At 29.8% G+C, this 14,502-nt stretch overlaps 1 long non-coding RNA gene across 1 annotated transcript; it reads right to left on the bottom strand.

Annotated features, from left to right (window-relative positions):
- Positions 1-440: 440 nt before the first annotated feature.
- On the bottom strand, positions 441-13,584 carry LOC118203380 (uncharacterized). The gene is made up of 3 exons (XR_004760553.2): positions 13,353-13,584; positions 4,882-5,017; positions 441-3,527 (listed from the first exon to the last, which is right to left on the bottom strand). It is a non-coding gene; the product is annotated as an uncharacterized LOC118203380 (long non-coding RNA).
- Positions 13,585-14,502: the final 918 nt, after the last annotated feature.

Here is a 14,502-nt window from a genome sequence, read left to right as displayed (position 1 = left end):
TCCATTATTGATATTAAATCACATTGTTTAACAACAATGTATACATGTTAATAGTATTATGAGCTCTATAATGGTATTACAAAAATCCCTCATTTGTTCAATTTTTCAGGAGAAAGGTGCTTCTAAAATTCTGATATATTTTGTTTACTTGACGTGGACATTTCCTGTATAGGACTGTACATGTAACAATGAGTATTTTTTAACTAAGTCAACAGAAGTCCACTTAAATTTTCTTTCCATTTGGTATCTAATTGTAGCGTAATATTTGTAATCTCACAGGTAAGTGGTATATTAACAGAGATAGAGTAGCAGATATACTGAGGCTGAAGTACTTGGAAGTATATTTACAAAGTTTTCAGATAAAGCGAAAGATAAAGATCCCTAAAATATTGATTACATAGTACAAGATGTGGGAAACTTTTTAAGAACTACAAAATTACTTAATAATCCAAACATATCTTTATTGCTTGTTGATTACCCACAATAATTGTTATCGATTATCCACAATTTTGTTAAGACAATTACATTTTTAACAATGAATAGAAGCAGCCAAGCAAGAAACGTCCTTCATTTTAAAATGTTACACACTTGATATTTAATAAATGTTGATGACCACGTTACAAATAATAACAAAGGACATGAAATGTATGTTAATTAACTGCAAGCATAGCAATATTTCCAAAGCATGTATATAAATCTGCTGAAATTCAGTATAATGTAATCACATTATTTAGATGCACCAGACATCATTTATAATCAAAGCTTGAACAACATGACCACTAATCAGAATACTGACAGTAATGGATAAAAAAGTCTCACTTACAGTGCTTCTTTAAAAATAAGTATACATTAAAATTCATCCTTTGAAAACAAAGTAATTAAAGCAACACTTTTTGTGAATTATAGTTGGATTACTGAGCATAAATAACCACAAGCTTCTTTTTAAAGACACAAAATTTTATTTTAAAATGTAACACATTTGCATTATAAAAAAGTTGAAAAATACATGATACAAATAACAAGCACTGTGACATGTATTGTTTGCAATACTAATTAACTGCAGAGATATGAGTATTTTAAATTTCAGCTCTACAATATGAGAACACATTGCAAATACATTCACTTCTTACACAACAAAAACTTAAAACTGTCATGAAAACTTGCTATAAGAAATACATCTACTCTTTAGCAACAAAACTGAAGATGGTTATAAAGGATTGGATTGGATTATTTAATTATGGCAAAGCACACGAGGGCTATCTGCCTAAAGGGAGGGATGCCTTCGTGGAGGACTTTCTAAGGGAAACTGGCTTGTATACACGTTACACATGAGGAAAACCATGAAAACACCCATGCAGCCAGCCCGTTCGCGGGATTCAAACCTCGGACCAAACTACCAATGTTCAGCATCTTACCGCTCGGTCGCGGGTGGGCGATGGTTATAAAGAAACACTAATCAGAGGTTGAATTTCAAAAGTGAAAATCCACATATATTTAATCTTATTAAATTGTATATTTTATATATATACAGTCAAAAGTCTTTAATCCGCACTCGTCGGGACTTTGGTGATTCCGGATTATCGGTTTTTCCGGATTATAGATCGTCAATTTAAATCTGGTAAGATGGCATGCAGAAATTATAAAATTAAAAATATAAAACCATAATTTATGAAATAAAGAACAATTATGATCTCAAGGGTATCAAAATTTACAAAAAAAAAGTTTAATATTATTTGTTTACTTTATTAAGCATTTCTTTCAACGCAAGCATGCGTAAAGCATACATTACACATAGTCGAAATTAATAAATTGCAACCAGAAAACTATCTGATGTGTATTCGTGATATTTATAATGACGAGGGATTTGATTTAAATCATATCAAAGACTGAGTACATCAAGATGAAATACTACATTTAGTAAGAAATTATAAGCCGAATAAAATAAAAACATCTGCCATGAAGATAAGGATAGTGCTGACAGATCAACTTCCAGTTCATTGTGCGCCATGACATTAGACCCCCCCTGGCAGAGCAGCGTGAAATTGATAAACAGATTTCGGAATGGTTAGAAAAACAAAGGATATACCTTTATCCATTTTTTGCAGCAATTCCACTTTTTGTTTGATGGACATCGAAACATACTTTCGCTTTGTAGATCATTTGGGAGCTCCAGCATCGGAAATTCTATTTGATATAATCGAAAGTTCAAGCTTACTTTTATAAAATTGCTCTAACAATCTACAAAAAATAATAAGCCGGATCCAATTCGAAAATTAAGAAACAATGCAATCTGCAACATTAACTGGAATAGATAATTAGATAATTTTAGCTTAGCTTATACCGTCCGTTATACATTAAACGTGCATGCGTAAAGTTATTATGCGCATGCGTACACGCATTATGCGTTTACGCATGCGCAGAAAGTTTGTAGCTTTGAGGTCCGGATTAAAGACTTTTGACTGTATATATAAATATATATGAACATCTAGTAATTACATAAAAGGCTGAGTATGGATATAAAATACCCACTTGGATGTTTTTTAAAAAAATGTAAATAGAAAAATGAAATTGGCTAATCTTTGGAATATGGTAACAGGTAGTTTGGCGACATTTTGGTAAGGCGATATAGGTTACTAGGATTTTAGCAGTGTACATGGATAAAGTCAAGAGTGTGCGCAATTTGGGGATTTTTTTTTAAGTGAAAATAGGTCGACGTGTGCATGGATACCGTGTATGTGCAATTCTTAAAAACACGGCAAGCAGTTTGAGATTCTGCACTTTCTCCCAATTTCGCACCTAATCTTCGTCATGATTAAGCACTTTTGTTCCATAAAAGTTCTAGCATAAGCATAATTCGGCTAGCAGATTGCTGGAAAAAAATGTTGAGTTGGAAAAAAAAAAAAGGGGGGGGGGCCTTTGTGAAAACAAAATGGCGTCCAAACAAAAACTAGCAGGTTGCTGTAGCAGGGTTGGTCACCAAATTTTCGCCAAAAAATCGCCAAGTTATTATAATCCAAAGATTAACCATAACATTTTTCATATATTAAAAAACCAGTTTCATTTAAAATGAAGTTTTACATGCAAATTTTTCTGTGAATCATAAAATGATTTTTTTGCCTTTTCTACATTCAAAAGACCCCATTTTATATTTTCATTTATAAATGAACAGCCAGCATCTATTATTTTTTAAATAAGTTGCTCCTGACCAGTTTTGCATTTTAAGATTTGCCCAAAACGAGAAGCAGTTAATCTTCCTTGCCGCTGCTTAAACCAGTGTTGATTTTCTTGTTGGTTTCTTGTATTTTTTCTACCTCCTTGTTTGTTTTTTTATCCATATGAATATTTTTCATTAAAATTTCAATTCGTTCATTGTGAGTAAGAGTTGCAGGTAATCGTGATCGACGCTCTGAAACATTTTAAAGTCTGGTACTTGGATAAAATGTATTTTCTTTTTCAGATTCGCTAGCTGTATCTGTGTCTTCATCATCTGACAGTACAGAAAAAATTGGAGCTGCTGGCTGATGTACCTGTAAATTCATACATATTCCTCTATTCAGTACATAAATTACAACACACAGATATAAAATATAAAAGTAGTCTAATACAGTACAAAGTCTTTAATTCGGACATTCATAATCCAGAATGATGTATAATCTGGACCTCAAAGCTACAGATGCGTAGCGTTTACGCATGCGCATAATTGCTCTTTATTTCATAAATTATGGTTTCATATTTTTAATTTTATAATTTCTGCATGCCATCGTACCAGATTTAAATTGATGATCTATAATCCGGAAAAACCCTTAATCCAGAATCGCTGAAGTCCCGACGAGTCCGGATTATAGATCATCAATTTATATCTGGTACGATGGCATGAAGAAATTATAAAATTAAAAATATGAAACCATAATTTATGAAATAAAGAGCAATTATGATCTAAATTATGATCTTAATCAAAATTTACAAAAAAAATCTTAATATTTATTTGTTTACTTTATTAAACATTTCTTTCAATGTAAGTTGTTTAAGTTGCTTCATTTTATGTGCTAATACTTTCTCTTTAATTCTATAACAGACATCATTTCTTGTTCAGTTACAAAGTTCCGCTGTTATAAAAAATCGCCAAGTCAAGGGCATGTAATTGCTGTGCCAAAAATGCCGACTAACTTGTCCATGGAAATTTTTTCGTTTTCACTAACCTCTCTGTCACTTTCTTCATGCCTTTATCCATTTTTTGCAGCAATTCCACTTTTTGTTTGATGGACATCGAAACATGCTTTCGCTTTGAAGATCCTTTGGCAGCTCCAGAATCGGAAACTCTTTTTGACATAATCAAAAGTTCAAGCTTACTTTTTATAAAATTGCTTCAACAGTCTGAAAAAAATAATAAGCTAGATCCAATTAGAAGATTAGAGATCAACGCAATCTGCAACATTAACTGAAACAAATCATTTTAGCCTAGCTTATACCGTCCGTTACACATTAAACACGCATGCGTAAATGCATTATGTGTTTATGCATGCACAGAAAGTTTGTAGCATTGAGGTCCGGATTATGGACGTCTGGTTTAAAGACTTTGTACTGTAGTTATGTAATTATTTTGTGCAAACATTCAGAATGTTTAATCTCCTGGTTCTGTTTTTTTTTTTTTTTTTTCATTTTAATGTTTTTATACATATTTGGAGCACAAAAAGCATGCAATAGTTTGTTAGTAAATAACAGAGTTTTTCAGATCAGTTTTTAGTTTCTACTAGTTGCTCATTATAACAATTACATTAATGATTTTTAATATATCATTATTATCTAATAGGTTATCACATTATTAATAAATCATATAAAATATCATTTGAAAAATCAATGTTCTAAATTTAAAACACCTACTTTTATCGCATTTAAGAACATCTCATAATCATGCTGTGTTGGCTGACTTGAAGAATTGCTATTTGATGTAGATATTGCTGCCTTTTTCCTCCTTTTTTTTATTGAAATTCATTTCTCCCACTGGCACAGGTGCAACCTGTGGGAACAATGGCTTTTTTTTAAATTTAAACCATGAAATTTTTAGCATTTTTTATAATAAAAAAATTATGCCAAATGATCTCAATTTATGCTTATATATTAACGACTTAAAAGTTTTCGAGTGTACTTGATAAACTATGAGTTATCAGTTTTCACAATAAAACAGAATTTAGCAGGAAACATGTATATATATTGTGCAGTTTTATTTTTAAAAATATCAGCTAACTCGTTTTGGCTGTATTATTCCATAAACATGAAAAGAACTACAGGAAGGGATATTTAATCCTTCCTTAATGACCGCTTCTATGATCAATAAAAGAGCAGATACATGTGAGCAGACTCCACTCATCTATAATTAGAGGGGAAGTGGTTATTATTATGAATTAGTTATTATTATGTATGACAATTTAACGTGATTTAACAACTGAAATGTGTTGAAGGATATGGAAATCCATCCTCTTCCAAAATATATACAAAAGGCACTTCAAACAATATCAACAAATAGAAAACTTAAATTGTAAATAAAAATTGTAAAATAAAAAAACTTAAACCATGCAAGTTGCAATGACCACTAATTACATCACCATCTACTTTAGCAGTAATCCATGGGTTATGAGTCATTTTTACAGTTTGACCAGCTTGAACATCGCAGCTCTGCAGCTTAACTAACTGCTTACCCTTAAAAATTATCTCTACATATTAAAGCGAGTTCTTGCCTTTCATTAATACTCACCGTGGTCACAAGATAAAACACAAAAATGTAAAATTCAAGTAAAACTTATTCTTTGCATCTAGTGAGACTTAAAATAATACAAAAAAAATTATCACCTCTGGTGCTTTAATGGCTTATTGGAACCTTAAAGTATATTAAATGGGTTACAATCTCTGGAGCTCTACACAAAACTGTGACACTAATTGCATCAAACAGAGCCTGACTAACTTTCAACACTTTCCAACCGTGCCTACATCAGGCCTTTCAGGTCTGTTCTAATCAGCAGATCTCTCTCTAGATAAGCAGCAGCGGTGACAACATTCCGTCTTGTGTTATGAATCATGTTGATTATGATCTTGCTTCTCTTTTTAACCTCTGCCGTTTGACGTAAAAGCTACCTGCTATTTACTAAACCTCTACACTGACCAAGTTAGTGACAAAATGAGACATAAAGCTAATTGTTAGTAAAACGCTAATGTCACTTATCTTCTTTCAAATATGTCCCAACTATTATAAGTGTAAACTATTTAATGCTACTTGATAAATTGCATAAAGTTTATTTTATTCTCTGACTTATTAATAATTATGTTAATTAATTCATGTTTAGTAATAATGCATACTACTTAGGGATCTATTTTATTTTTAGGATAGTATTACAAAAGTGAAATTTGGGCATTCTTTTAATTGAATTTATTCAGTTCCCATTTGCTCATAGGTCCTTAATTTTTTTCATTAATGGCCCTTAAAAGTCCTAATTTCCATGTGTAGAAATGTGTGCAAACCCTGCATAATGAAAGATATAAAATACCTGAAGTTAATTAATATGTGGCTACTAATTTCTTGTTAAAAATAAATGTGATAGGGAAGGATAACTTCTTCAATAGTGAGTTGATTTTCAATTCTGAGAAGAATGCAACAAAAAGTAACCATAAAATTCGACACTGAGTTTTCACAAAATAAAAAAATTATTGTGGAGTGAAAACTTTTTTATCTTTTTCTGTAAATTTATCTCATGAAGAATGATTATTATTTATCTTCAAACCTTAATTAGGCATTTTGCTGGGGAAAAGTCCTTTCATTAAAAAAAAAAAAAAAAAAAAAAAAACCACTAAAATCCGCCTTTGCTATTTTGGAGGCAAAATTTTAGTGTTTTTTTAATTTCTATTGCTATTTTTTATTATTTCGTATTTTGCCACCAGGTGCGACTGCACAGGTTGCACTGGCCCTGTTGTTGGTGTGGTTCAAGGAGCATAAAGATGAATTCCTATTAATGTTCTGGCTGCCTAACTCACCGGATCTTAACAGTCATCTACCAAGAACATGTGACATCCATGCCAAGGCAAGTTGCAGCTGTTTTGCAGACCAAAGGTTGTGCAATATGTTATTCAGTAGGTGATCATAATGTTTTGACTCTTCATTGTGTCTTATATAAATAGATTAATTGATTTTTTAAAGGTTATTTTATTTTTCAATTCTATTTCATAAAAATGTAATTTCCCTGCATGTGTACATGATTTATCTAAACTTGCTAATTAGAATTTCAAGAATTAATTGCATTAACACCATATCTGTTAATTGTGTTAATACCGTATCTATTAATTGTGTTTACACAGTATCTGTATCATATGGCCAATTATTCGAAAATTAAAACAATATGTTCACATAAATCTGTAGTTCTTAATTTTATATAAAGTTTTAGTTATCTTTCAAAGAATGACAGCAATTATTCTTTAATATTTAATATATAATTATACGAAATAATAAAATAACTATTTTTAACAATAGATCTCCCACAGAAAACGAAATCACCGTTCCCATAATCAACACAAAATTAAACAAACATTTCTGCATGACTGGTCAGAATATGCAGTTATCACAAATGTGTCGTTGCGCAACTAGTCAGATGTTAGCATATCTACTGTGTATTGGCATTATCGTTTGACATTGGATGGGTAGAAGCCGGTTTGCGACCTCATGTTCTACGGCAATTTTTCATTCTTTTGATACCTACTATCACCCCTCTGAATTTGTGAGCTGAATTCAGAAACACCCTGTATATATTGTATTAAATAGTTCTTGCTTCTCGCCCAGTAAGTATCTTTCATTTACAATAACCTAATATTACTCCCACATATGTACTCACTCTCAATAATTGCAAGTTTTATTTTTATCCCATTCAATCAGCATGAATAATAGAACCATAGTGGACAGGAGAGAAGATATAAATACAGATGAACTTTTATTTCATTCATGGATTATCAGTTTTAATAAAAAGCAATAAGACTACAAATCAGTACTGTATATATTTGCCAATATTTGACATACAAAATGTTTAGTTTCGATTGATGAAGAATCACAACAACAGATCTTATTTATAGTTTCATAAAATTTTATCACCTCACATATTTTATTTTTTCTTCCATGCAGTTTTACTGTATAACAATTTGATTAAAAGAATTTAATAAATACTGAAATTTTTAAAAGAATTCGATAATTTTTTTTATTATTATTATTTAATTCTAACTATATTGGAATAAACAAATTTTCTGATATACTTAAAAATTTCTCGTATTATTTTTTTGCAAGAGATACTTTTGCCACATTCAAAAACAGGTAAATAAATAAAATAAAAATCATTCCATGGGAATCTAAGGAAGAAATATGCATCATCCTAGTATTCATGAAATAAAGCAATAAATTAATATTGTTTCTTAGATTTATAATATAATGATATCACCTAATTGCAAATTAAATTCTGAAATGATGGAAATAATTTATTTAATACCTTAATAAACAGATATAAGATCTTTGATATGAAGTATTTTTAAAGAAATTATTTTACTTGGATAGGGATTTAATTTTTTTTAATTTGCGCAAAATGTTGGCCACACATAGTCAAAAGATTTAAAAGGAAAAATTTCAGAAATTTTTTCATAAAATACAAGAATAATAAATAAATGAAATGGATTGTGACATTAAAAAACATTTGTGAATGATCATGTTTTTATAAGAAGTAAATGTCAGTGGAATTGATCTTTTTACGATAAAACGAATGGTTGCTAGTTGTCTATTTTACATGAGTCAGCAAGAATCATAAATGCTAGTATACTCTAAATTGAAAATTCACCAAAATCTTTTATTTTACTTCCTGTTTAAAAATAAGCATCAAGTCAAATTTCATTGGCTTTGTCTAAAGTTAGCAATGCTTGATAAGATCACTCTACATATAAACATTCATAATTCTCATTTAGAATATCTCATATCTACCACCATCGAATTCCTAGTTTAATGCACAGAACTTTTTTTAAAGTTGTAATACAATGATGTATAAAAAATTAATTATAGTTTAATAAGTTTTCACATTTTTTTTTATAATGTTACCAATAATTCTGTCACTAGCAATGTGATTAAGTGTATAAGAAAATATACTGAAGAATAACAATGTATTCTTATACAACTAAAATTCAAGATTCATAAAACAAGTGTCAAAAAAATTCTTTTATTGACCTTAACACATATATACGATTTCAACAAAAAACATAATAAATGATCATGTAGTAATCTGAAATACAGGCACGATCCATACTATTTATTTATAAACATTGTAAAATATAACAATATTATGCTATAACAAGTAGTCTGTGATTGACATTTATAAACACTACAGATTTCAACTGATTATGGAAACTAAACAATATTTAAACTAAATACAATTATCATTACCAATGCTAAATTATGTAATAAACACTCAGCACAGTATGAACATATTTTGTTTATAGTAAAAAATGTAGCTGTACCTTATCTGCAACAAAATGTGATGCATTCAGCTTCAGGCTATTATTTTCGAAAGTGATTTCAATATGTTTTTTTTTACATACATGTTGTTTAAGAAACAAATATCAGTGGATTCCAATTATAAATTCTATATTAACATTTGAAACATTATGAGCACAGCGGTTAAATGCAAGATTATGCATAGTGAATCACAAATGCTTATATATGAATTCAATAAAATGTATTTAAAATAGTACATTTAAAAGTCTAAATTCACAGTGATACTTTTAAATAATATCAAATATAAAAAACATTGCTAATGCTGTTAAAAAGAAGGAATATACATACATTAATATGACTTTTAACAGCAACTGGCATTCAGCTCCTCATAGAAGATAATATGCTTTAATCAAAACTTCAGAAATTTAAATTAAATTAAAATAAATTAGCATAATTTAGGTAATCAACTATGGGAAACATTTTAATATTTAGCAAAAGTCTTGGTATAGCCAACTTGCACCAGTCATTGAATAAGAACATATGAATAAAAAATTAAATATTGCAAAACTCAAGACATACCAGGGAAAAACATAACTACATACATGTTTATAAAAACTACATTAAAAATTATTTCTTAAAACTCAGTACAAAAGACAGGGATGATTTTATACTAATAAATTTCACCAAAAAAAAAAAAAAAAAAAAAAAAAAAAAAAAAGTTTAATTCTAAGATAACAGGAAGAGAAACATTGTCCTCACATAAACTATAAAATAAAAATCGCAGTTTTGAACTATTTACATGGTAAAAGGCTCTAATGATGGTTTGAAAAAGGAAATTCTGATTTTTATATTGAAAGGATAATAATACAAAAATTCTGAACTTGTTTAACATACAGGCAGATTTTACATTATATTTTATAAGAAATATACTTTTTATTTTTTAATATATATATTTAAAAAAACAGTACACATATTGAATATTCTTTTAAATATAACACTGATGAGCAACTTTAAAAAAAATGTTTGCTTAAAAAATAATTCGTTAAAAATGTAAACTTTCTCCTCTGTAATTCATTCACTATTACTGTTAATTCATTACAAATGCACAATATTGCAAAACACATATAGCAGCATTTAACAAAGTTAAACAAGTATCATACAAAATGTATAAAACAGTTTCTTAAACATTTTTAATAGTCAATCACAAAAATTTTGCGGTAGTCAATTCTACCATTTAAAATCATTATAAGACACAGAAAGTGGGTTAAAACAAGCTCCATATCTGCAGAACTTAATATTAAACTGCAAGAACATTTTCAGAAAGTGTTGCATATTTATAAAAACACATTTTTTTTTTTTTTTTTTCATTTAAATTTAAAAGCAACACCCAGTTAAGTAAATTCATCTTTTTCTGTATCAAATGTCATCACACCACTAATTTGAGTTGAAAATTTATTAGAATTACAATCTAGGTCCTTTACTTCTATACAGAAGTCGTGGTGTTGTTAGTAAATCTCCTGGACATAATTCTTTAGCAGCTTGTATGGAGTCTCTAGCATGAAGGACTTTATTATTTGCAATAATAGCAAAGTTTCCAGCAGCAGTTCCAACTTTAATTGCATTCTGAGGGGTTAAGTGTCCCTCAATTTTTTTTAATACAACCAAGTCAGCTTCATCTTTAACTTTCATGCGTAGACCATTTATTTCATCAATTCTAAAATCAAATGCAATTGAAAAACTATTACTTTTGTATGATAAAACAGGATGAAGTCTTTCTTTTAGTCCTCTGACATTTATACCAGACACATATTTAGGCATCATTTTAGTGAGTCTATCCATTTCATCATCTGACAAAATATTAAATATTTGATGTGCCATAAAAAGCAAGGTAGGAACTTTTAAATTATCTCTACATGTTGTTAAAGACAACAAATCTGTATCAATATCTTCATATAAATCATCACAATGTGGACTAATAAGACCAGCTCCATTACCCCATTCTTTTTTCTGAACCCCCTCAGGCTTTACAAAAAGTATTTTATGGTCTTCATATGGATATTTAATATCATTAATGCCTGCTAAATCTGATAATGCTTCATGCACAACATAAGCCAATTTTGGGTCATCAGTTTGAAATAATCTAGTCATTTCAATTCCTGAAATATGATGGCCGCTCACACCAACAAGGCTTAATTTACGTTGCTCATCATTTACAAACTTTTCAATTAACAGACTTTTCAATTGTTCTTTATTCTCTGCATCATTTGTATTATGTTTGGCATCATTCCACCATTCCTCTACAAATGTACTAATGTAAGCACAATCAAGGATTAAGAGTTTCTCTTTGCTCGCATATTCACGAATTTTTCGCACTAAGTCATTTCTCCCATAACATACTGGTTCAATTCTTACACATTCAGCAACTTTCTTACATAAATCACTAAGCAGAAACTTTAGTTTTTCTGGATTATTATGCTTAACAATTACATGACCTAAAAACTCAGAATTATCTTTTGGATCTTTCTGAACATTGTCATTGATTCTTTTCGTCAGTTTAACCTCTACAAGTTCTTTAAAATTTGCCTTAATCTTATCAATAGCTTCATTATTTATGTCTGAAATAACTCCCTCAGCATTGGCATAAACCATTCTAAGTCCAGTATAATGCTTTCGTTGTAGTATTTCATCAATAACTGTCAATTTTCCAAGACACCAATTAATCCAAAGTTCATATGGATTAAAAGAAAAAGCAGAAGCAGCTAAGTCCCATATATGCATACCTGCAGGCCTTCTATTAGGTTCAATGGCCATTACTGTATCATCTGAAAATAAAAATAATTCATTGTGGGCTGCGCCATTTTTGGATCCACTCATTTTTGCTACTAACTTTCCTGCTTCAATTAGGCGATTATATTCTTTCGAAGATAAAGGGGCAGGCACAATCTGTTGAACCTCAGCACGATAATTACCAGCAGTTGTTTCCTTCTCTGTAATCCAACATTTTCCCGCAATTGTATCAAAGCTAAATTCCCGACCACCTCCAAAATATTCTTCTACCATAGCACCAGTTTTGATATATGGCTTTATGTTCTCCAATGCCACATCTATGTATTCTACCGAATTTACCAAAATACAACCTCTACTATTTCCCTCGCTGGTTGGCTTTAAGAAAACTGCAGATCCAATTTTGTTATAAAACTCGATTAGATCAGAAGGTAGCAATACTTTTTGAAATACTGGTTTCTTGTACCAAACCGGAGTATTTGTATTTGCTTCAGTTATCCGAAATTCATGTTTATCTAGTCCTGTAATAGCTGTGCTATAATCATCAGACGTTAATCCCATTTTCTCTGCTGCATATGATCCTAATACAACACCCTTATCAGAGAAAGGTAATATTCCAATAACACAGAGATTTTGAGATTTGAGCCATGTTTGCAAATTTGCATATGCCTGTTCAATTTCTTGATGAGAACCGTGCAATTTAGTATCAAAACAATACTCTGATACCTTCCTATCTTCATTGGTTATTCCTTCTTTACAAAGCGCGATTCCAATTTTCTGTTCTGCAAGCATCGATTTAATCTTCTTCACATCATATAACCTAGTATTATTATACCCAAATACAGCTACAACTTCTGTCATGATTTTCATTTCTTAAGGGTATTAAAGTATTTACTCAGAAGTAATGATATTAAAATACACTCTCTGGACCTACTTCTTTAGAAAAGAAACAGCTTACCTCCAATGCAGGAAAATAACGGAATCTGTCTTAAGAAATGTATTCCAGTAATAAAGTTAAGAAAATAACTTACCTTCATATATATAGTAAATACTGATTACTTACCATGTGAACAAACTGACGGCACCCTGTTTCACTTTCATTCATTAAAGTAAAATGGGAAAACCGGAGTTGCAATAAAGGCAGAATTGCATGTCATTATCATAAGTAAACAAATAATACTTTGCTCCAAGTCGTCTGCACTTTCGCTTTCACAAACAAGGTTGCCAGAAGAAGAAATTCGCATGCAGGACTCGTTACTTCCATCTTGGAGCTTTGACCCTTGGTGGAAAAGTAGCACTCAAGATATGAAGCTCTCAAGGGGATGTGACGTCAGTATCGTCTTGATAATCTATTTCGCCTTTGTCAAGAAATGCGCTTGATGTTATTTTTAGTAAAAACACAGATAAATTAAACATTGAATTTATCGTGCGGTATTTTTTTTTTTTTGTAAGGATTCGCTTACTGGTTACTTCGTTAAATAAAGATTTTATTAAATATTACGAAATTCTGCCAAATACTCAGAATAATATTTTCAAATAACGAGTTTTTCTGGCGATGGCGTTAATTAATATTAAGATAGGCACCTTTTTTTCGTACAGATAATAATTAAGAAACTGTTATTTATCCAACAGTTCATTCAATATCGTTAATTTTTATTAGAATAGTAAGAAAAAATATCCGTGTAGTTTTATTAGTTAAAAATTTAAGATCCGTATTTGAAGATGTAATTTTTTATTAAAATTCGTAATAGAATGGCACGCAATGTTCTTCCATAATTAATTATTTAATATTAGATTGCAATAATGCTACAAAAAGTTATTTAAAAAAAGAAACATAATTTAAGAACACAGTTTTAGAAGTTGTTATATATTCTCATATCGCTAAAGAAAATTGAAATGCCCTTATAAAATTATTGTTACAAAGGTATTGATGTAACTTTTAAAATATTTAAATGTACATAATGGTTACATGTAAGGATAGAATCTCACTGAAAACTGAAAATTCCTTATAGTAAATTTTTCTTTAATAATTATATTCAATATTTAAAAGAACATATATACACACACAAATTTTGCATTTAATTTGGAATATAAAAGTTTGTTCATGCTTATATAGTCAATGAACCATTACTATTTTCCAATAAATATGTTGATTATAATTTTCCTTCAATCTATTTCTTTCTGAAGCAAGAACTGCATTTTTAATATCAAAT

This window comes from Stegodyphus dumicola, chromosome 5, assembly GCF_044657685.1.
Source record: "Stegodyphus dumicola isolate Sdum_Otavi_A_Nest chromosome 5, ASM4465768v1".
NCBI lineage: Eukaryota > Metazoa > Arthropoda > Arachnida > Araneae > Eresidae > Stegodyphus > Stegodyphus dumicola.
The sequence above is the reverse complement of the archived record's forward strand: the minus strand, read 5'-3'. Positions and strand labels throughout refer to the sequence as shown.